Consider the following 6664-nt stretch of genomic DNA (forward strand, 5'->3'; position numbering starts at 1 on the left):
AAGTACCAGTTAATGGATATTCTGAATCTAGTATCTGGTTATCATGAAGAGTGCTGAACTCATGTAGTCATGGTGGTGCACACCTTTAATCCAAGCACTCAAGAGGCAGAGGCAGGTGGATCTCTGGGTTTGAAGCCAGCCTGGCCTACAGAGGGAAAACCTATCTCAAAAACAAACAAACCAACAAACCAAAGATGCTGAACTCTGTATACACTTTCTATAGGCATGGCTTCAGTTCCAGTTCTCTTGGTTAAAGCCAAGACTTGCTGAAGTTTGAAGTAACTCAGTGTCACTTTTTTTTTTTTTTTTTTTTTTTTTGGTTTTTGTTTATGTGCCACAGTGCCTGTGTGGAGGTCAGAGGGCAACTTTCTGTGGTGGTTTTCTCCTTTCACCATGTGGGTCCCAGGGGTCAGACTCAGGTTCTTGGCCGTGGATCCGTTTGTTACAACCCCATCTTGTTACCTTTTCAAGAATTAACAGAGTGTTTTCCAAAGTGGCTGCTGATAGTCTACCTTCACCTGAGCAATGCATGGTTCCAAGCTTCCATCTTCACATCAGTTCACTTTGTAATCGCAGCCACTGCAGTGGAAATTAACGCCTTGACAAGCACTCGTGATTGGTGTGATCATCTTTCCATGTGCCACCTGGTGCTTGGTGACGGTAGCTTTGAGCCTGTGCAGAACGCATGGAGATCTGAAAACCTTTCAGTTAAGATTTTGCTAAAGCCGATGTCTTTTCTAATTCCTTTAGCTGCATATTGCCTTGAGTAATCATCATACGGATTGTATCCTCTTCTGTGGCACTTTTGTTTCTTTTGAGTTCTTCCCTGGCCCAGTCCTGAAGGTACTGTCAGTCAGCATCGCTTGGAACTTGCCTAATCGCTCGCAAAATCTTTGTGTAGAAGAGGACTCGTTGCCTTCTTATGAACTGCTTCAGCGTCAGCACCATGGGAGGCAAGCGAGAGGACGCCATGCCGCCTACCGAGGCAGGCGCCTGGTGTGCAAGAAGCGGCCTTGCCTTCTTGTGGGGAGTAGTAGGGGGTGGGTTGGGAGGGGTCGCGGGGGGGGGGGGGGAGGGAAGAGGTGGGGAATCTTTGATTGGTGTGTAAAATGAATGGAAAAGTTTTCTGAATAAAAAAAATTACTGTTTTTCCTTAGGCCCTTCCTGGATGAGCTCATGAGCCCTCGTGGCTGTGCTTAGATCCCTCAGATCTGCACCTCAAGTGCCAACGTCTTCCCTGAGATTTTCACCCACAAACTGAAACTCAAATTCAATCCAGCCGAGCAGCCCCCTCCCCCATCTCTCTTTGTGAGGTGGCATTCTTGACCCTCTTCTTCTGTCCTCCACACCCTGCCTTTTCCACTCAAAGCTAATTCGTACTTTTAAGTCAGAAAGTGTTTCCAAAATTTAAATTTGAGCAACAGATTCTCTTGTTTAACAATCAGCTCTGCCTCTGGGATATGTTCTAAACACCACAGTAGCACGAAGCCCTGTACATTTCTAGACTCACCCCCAGCACCCGACTCCACAGTACCGTACACACCGGCAATCAAGCTCCACTTTCAGCTCCCACACTGACTTGGTGTCTTTGGTTTTAGCATTATTTTTTCATATTCATTTGTGCCTTGAGCTTTCTTTCCCAGCTTCTTTGTCTAGTTAGTGTCCATGCTCCAGTCTAAGGTTAGAAATCACTTCTCTCCGGAGCCCTTCCTGACCTCCTCTGACCAGGTTAGATGATTACCACACTCTTTCCCATTACTTCACAGTTACTCCTAGGAAAGCATTGGTCTATGCTCTTGGTTTATCTCTTATCAAACAGGAAGTAGACTATTCACCAGTTTAACCCCTTTATCAAACAGTATATGCCATGTCTTGGGAGTCAGTGTTTGTTGAATAAATAAATGAATGAAGACATTATACTATGTCAAAGGGGTTTTATCTAAGGTGGGAGGTAGCGTAGGGAAAGGAATGATCACAAAGCTTAAAATCAGAAGCTAGGTCAAATTCCAGCTTTGTCTCTTAGCTTGCTACAATTCACCTTAGACAATGAATGTGACTTCTAGGACTGAAGAGCCCACCAGGATCCAGGAACTATTACCGAGTGCTGGCAACTCACTGATGAAGAAATACATAGTAACTGTCATCTAGGAATCTGAGTCCAAGATGTGTATACAATGTGACAATTGGGAGGAAAGAGCATGCCAAGTTCAGAGAATAACTTGTGAGAAGGACTGTAGGAAGTGACTGGGTGTCTCATTAGGGAAAGTGAAATTTGTCCACTAGGGTTAGAGTATAAACTTCAGAGTTGGCAGCTGGAAACAGCTGGGATGAGGAGAGGAGGGCAGAGGGATCAAAGGGAGCCACATCATGAAGGATCCCTTATAAGGTCACTATCATGGAGTTTAGTATTCATTCTCAAGGCCATGTTAAAGGGGTTTTCAACAAGAGAATCCCATGGTTAGATTTCTACCACAGAAGAGTGGCCATATGGAAAATGGGCTGAAAGAACAGAAAGAACTTGGTGACTTCGTTGCATGAGAGAGAGAGGGGTGGGTCAAGGAAGAGGAATGGTGGTACCCAACTTGTGATGTACATGATGGTTTAGAGAAGTGCCATTTGTTGATTGTAAGGTTGAAGTCAGAGAGGCCTTTGGACAAAGGGTGGTTGTGGAGCTGAGAGGGCTGGGGAGCCAGACAAGGGCCATGACAGGCTCTCCTAGTAGCCCTGCCAGGGACCAGGCCTTAGTTTTGGTTTACTAAAACTGGCTGGATCTGAGCAAGCAGTTCTTGGGAACCAATCAGCAGGTGCCCTGCAGCCTTCTGCTAGCTAAGGATAGCTTTCACTTACCCTGCTGCTGAAAAGACCCTAACCACTAGAGCCACCTGCCAATCCCATGAACTTTGTTGAAACCCACTAATCAGCTCCCAGACTAATCTCTCTTCCCTGGAATTCCCCAAACCCTGCTTAAAAGGAGCCTGTGAGCTTCTCTTGGGGTTGCTATTTGCCACTTTGTCAGATGGTTAAACCCCAACATTTGGAAATTTTAATAAATGTTGTTGTTGATTGCATATGTGACTGGTGGTCTTTTATGAGACTTCTCATGGACCCTAAGAAAGTGACCTATAAGCAGGAAGCAGGAGTGGGGAAGAAAAATCCCGGAGTTAGGAAAAACAGCTGGCAAGTTACTGCTGTGGTTAAAGGTGAGGCAATGGGGCTTGAACTGAGGCGAGCAGGTAGAAGGGTCCTAGGTTACAGGATAGATGAGCACAAGTGTGTGCACATGCTCACGGAAGCATGACACACCAGAAGCGGGTGTCAGAGCTGGGGAGGATGGGGTGCCAGCAGGAAACTAGCAACAGGAAGGAAGTTGAGGTTAGTGCCATCCCTGTTCTTGTCCCTCTGCCCCACCCACACTTTAGAGTCTTCCTCACCATCCCACCCTCATCCCCTATGAACAGTTTGTCAGTTATTTCTGCCCATAGACTCATTAGTCTGCAGTTACTGCTTCTCTTGGGTAGTTTCTATTGTATGGCTTCAGCTAGCATCCAAATACAATAGTCCCTTTATCCCTGGGGATCTTAACAGCTACCAGAAACTGTAGCAGTCCTGGGCTGCTTTTCTATGCCTCACAGGGTGCCTTAGCCTTACGATTATTTGGTAAATCATGCCTTCCTTAATCTCAGTTAAATCCTTTGAGCATGTCATTGGTGTCCTACAGAAATCGTGATCCACTGTTTATATTAATCCCATTTCAGTTACCAGTGTGCCATTTTGTGGATGCATTAGTTAATTTGTTCTATCAGGTGGGGTATAAGTGATTGCTGTAGTCAAAATTGCAGTTTAATACCACATCTTGAAAGCTCTGACTCTTTCATTAGCTTAACTTCAGAGATGAGTATTGACAAGTACTAGTGTTCACTGATTGCTGTAGACACTCCACAAAGTAGTTTGGACCACTCTGTCCTCCTTCTCAGCAGTTTCCTCTTCCCCTTCCTTTTGGAGGCCATGTCTAATAATTCACCTAATGATGCACCACCATTATCTTCAGGAGTTTCTTTTTCTTGAAAGAACGTTTCTGTTTTGTCTAGGCTGTTCTCAGGCTCCTGGGCTCAAGTGGTCATCACACCTCAACCTTTCAAGCAGCTGGACTTCAGGTGCATATCACTGCGCCCAGCACATTTTCAGTCCCAATGGCCATCAATTTCTTTTAAAAATATTTTTATTTTTATTATTTTGTAATTGCGCATAGACACGACCACACGAGTACAGGTGTGTGAAGTCTGGAAGATGTTGGGTCCTCTGGAGCTGGAGTTATAACCAGCTGTGTAGCTGGATACCCTACAAGAGCAATGAGCATTCTGAACTGCGGAGCCTTCTTCTGTCCGCAGGTTGTCAATTAAGAAAATGTGCCAGGGACTCCCTTATTTACTTACAATTCTCAAGATGAACATTAACACCCTTGTTTAATAGATAAGGGAGTGGGGCTCCGAGAAGCTAAATAATCTGCCAACTGTGTTAGCAATAGAACATCAGGAAATGAACCAAGCGCTGTCCTTCATAAATTTAGACCCGGTCTCTGTGCCTCGCTGCCAAGGACAGATACCCTATGATTGTATGATGAACTTGGAAATGAGTGTTGCGTGATTGTAGGTCACCAGTCAGCTGGATGTCTGGGTAGGGGTCATGGGTAAGCAAGAGGCGCTTCACACACTGGACTCTGATTTGTGTTTCGCTCAGCATTTAGCAGTAGGCTGGTGGAAGCGTGTGGCTCCCTCAAGGGTTGCAGTTCTCTTGCAGGTATCTGGGGTGTCAGGATATTAAGTCCCCAGCAGCACTCAGTTTACAGCTTCCAGCCTGTGGTTTCAGACACTTTGCCCAGATACAACTTCCCTTTGGAATGCTTCTAAAGACCAAAACCACGGGTCCTCTGTGGTGCCTCACAGCCTCTCATCAGAAATAACCCGCTCTCCTTCACCCTCCCCTCTCTCCATCTCTCTTCTCCTCTCCCTCTGTCCCATAGTTTCCCTTCTTTTGCCTTGGCTGCTCTTCAAATGTTGTGTTGCTTGTACCTCTGCCTGGTGCTTGGATGTCAGGGGTGCTGACTGCACCACTCAGGGTTGTGTGGGCCACTCAGGAACCAGGTGGTAGGCATGATCAGTATCAGTCAGGCATGGGCACTTGTTGCCATGCAGGTAGGATGTCCGGACGGTTTACTGCCAGTTGGGTCCAAGTCCGTGGTTGTTTCTTCAGCTGTCAGGCAACTGTGATGAGGCTTCCCTGCTTCTTCTGCTGCCTCTGGCTTTGCTGCTTCCAGCTTTGGGTTACCAGGTCAGCCCACACTACTTAAAGTGAGTACAGAAAGATCACCCAAGAGAAATCCTTGTTGGGCCTAATACTGCAACATCACTGTAAGTAGCCCAGGGAAGCCTTTCAGGGTAAGCAGATTCACTGCGCAAGGCCAAGCAGCATCCTGAGAGCCCCAGAAGGAGCACTCAACCGAAGCTACTTACAGGAGCCCCCATCACAGCATAGCTTCAGCACCAATCACAGTCATTGAGCTTGGTGTTGTAGACCAATCACGGCCTTGCCGCTTTGAATCCATCAGAACAATCCCTCCCCAAGGGGAAGTGCTCCTCCTCTGGCCAAGGTGGACATGGTTCCCGAGGTCATCTAAAGTTCGTCAAGGCTTGTTTTACAGCTCTGGCTGGTGCTGAGCCTTCGGGAGCCAGAACCATCCACTGCATCACTGCAGTCACATCAGGAAGTGGACAGAGGATCCAAACGGCTGGGGCTAGGTCATTAGACTGCCAACCCTCTTGCTCAAGGCAGCCAGGGGCGGTCCAGCATCCGCACTGGGGAGCCAGATTGCCCTATCCCTGATGGCCTTGCTTAGTGACAGGAAAATGAACTTCAGAAGGAACGAATATTGGATAAACTTAAATAACGTATTAACCAGACACTGACTTTAACAGATGTTAATGATATTTTAACAATGCTCAGCACCTGCTAATTGTCTAGGGTGCTGAGTGTCCGTCTCAGTGGGAAGGAGGGGAGGGATGGGGATGTTAAGAAGTAGTTGAGAGGTAAACTTGCTTGAGGTTTTACAAAGGGAGAGGCAGATCAAGTTCTACATGGGAGGGTGCAAGGAAACAGATTTAAAAAATAGGTCACAGGGAGTGGAAAAGAGGATGAACTCATTTCCCATGTACATTTAGAAAAACTGATAAGAAGGCAACAGTTTTCTTTCCGCCCAAGGGCAGCCCATGGGTTCTCGCATGGGAGTTTCTAAGTGGAAAGAGTTATGTTTTACTGGTCTCCTTATCGCTATCTAGTAACCATTATGAAACCATCGAAGCAAGCAACAGCAAAATGATGACTAACTTATGTAGTGAATCCCCAGAGTGTTCTCTGAGTGAAATGTGTGGTGGGTGTTGGCTGGTTAGGCCTCACTGTAGCCCAGGCTTGTCACTAGTCAACTGGCTGAGGGCTCTTTTGTTTTACTCAACGCAGAAATCACGCACAGGCAAGACACTCCGCTGGTCTCCAGCACCTTCTTCCCCCCACTGTCAGCAAGCAGCAGCCGTACACATGAAGCGGCGAGTGGCACCCTGTAATATGACAGTCCCTGCACAGGAGGGCTTTCCTGGACCTCCAGCCAGCTCCC

General features: G+C 46.9%; 1 pseudogene; it reads right to left on the reverse strand.

The window, feature by feature from the left end:
- Nucleotides 1-631: 631 nt before the first annotated feature.
- Nucleotides 632-972, reverse strand: LOC131896078 (LYR motif-containing protein 2-like; annotated as a pseudogene).
- Nucleotides 973-6664: the final 5692 nt, after the last annotated feature.

The sequence above is a fragment of the Peromyscus eremicus genome, chromosome 19 (assembly GCF_949786415.1).
Source record: "Peromyscus eremicus chromosome 19, PerEre_H2_v1, whole genome shotgun sequence".
In the NCBI taxonomy this organism is placed as follows: domain Eukaryota; kingdom Metazoa; phylum Chordata; class Mammalia; order Rodentia; family Cricetidae; genus Peromyscus; species Peromyscus eremicus.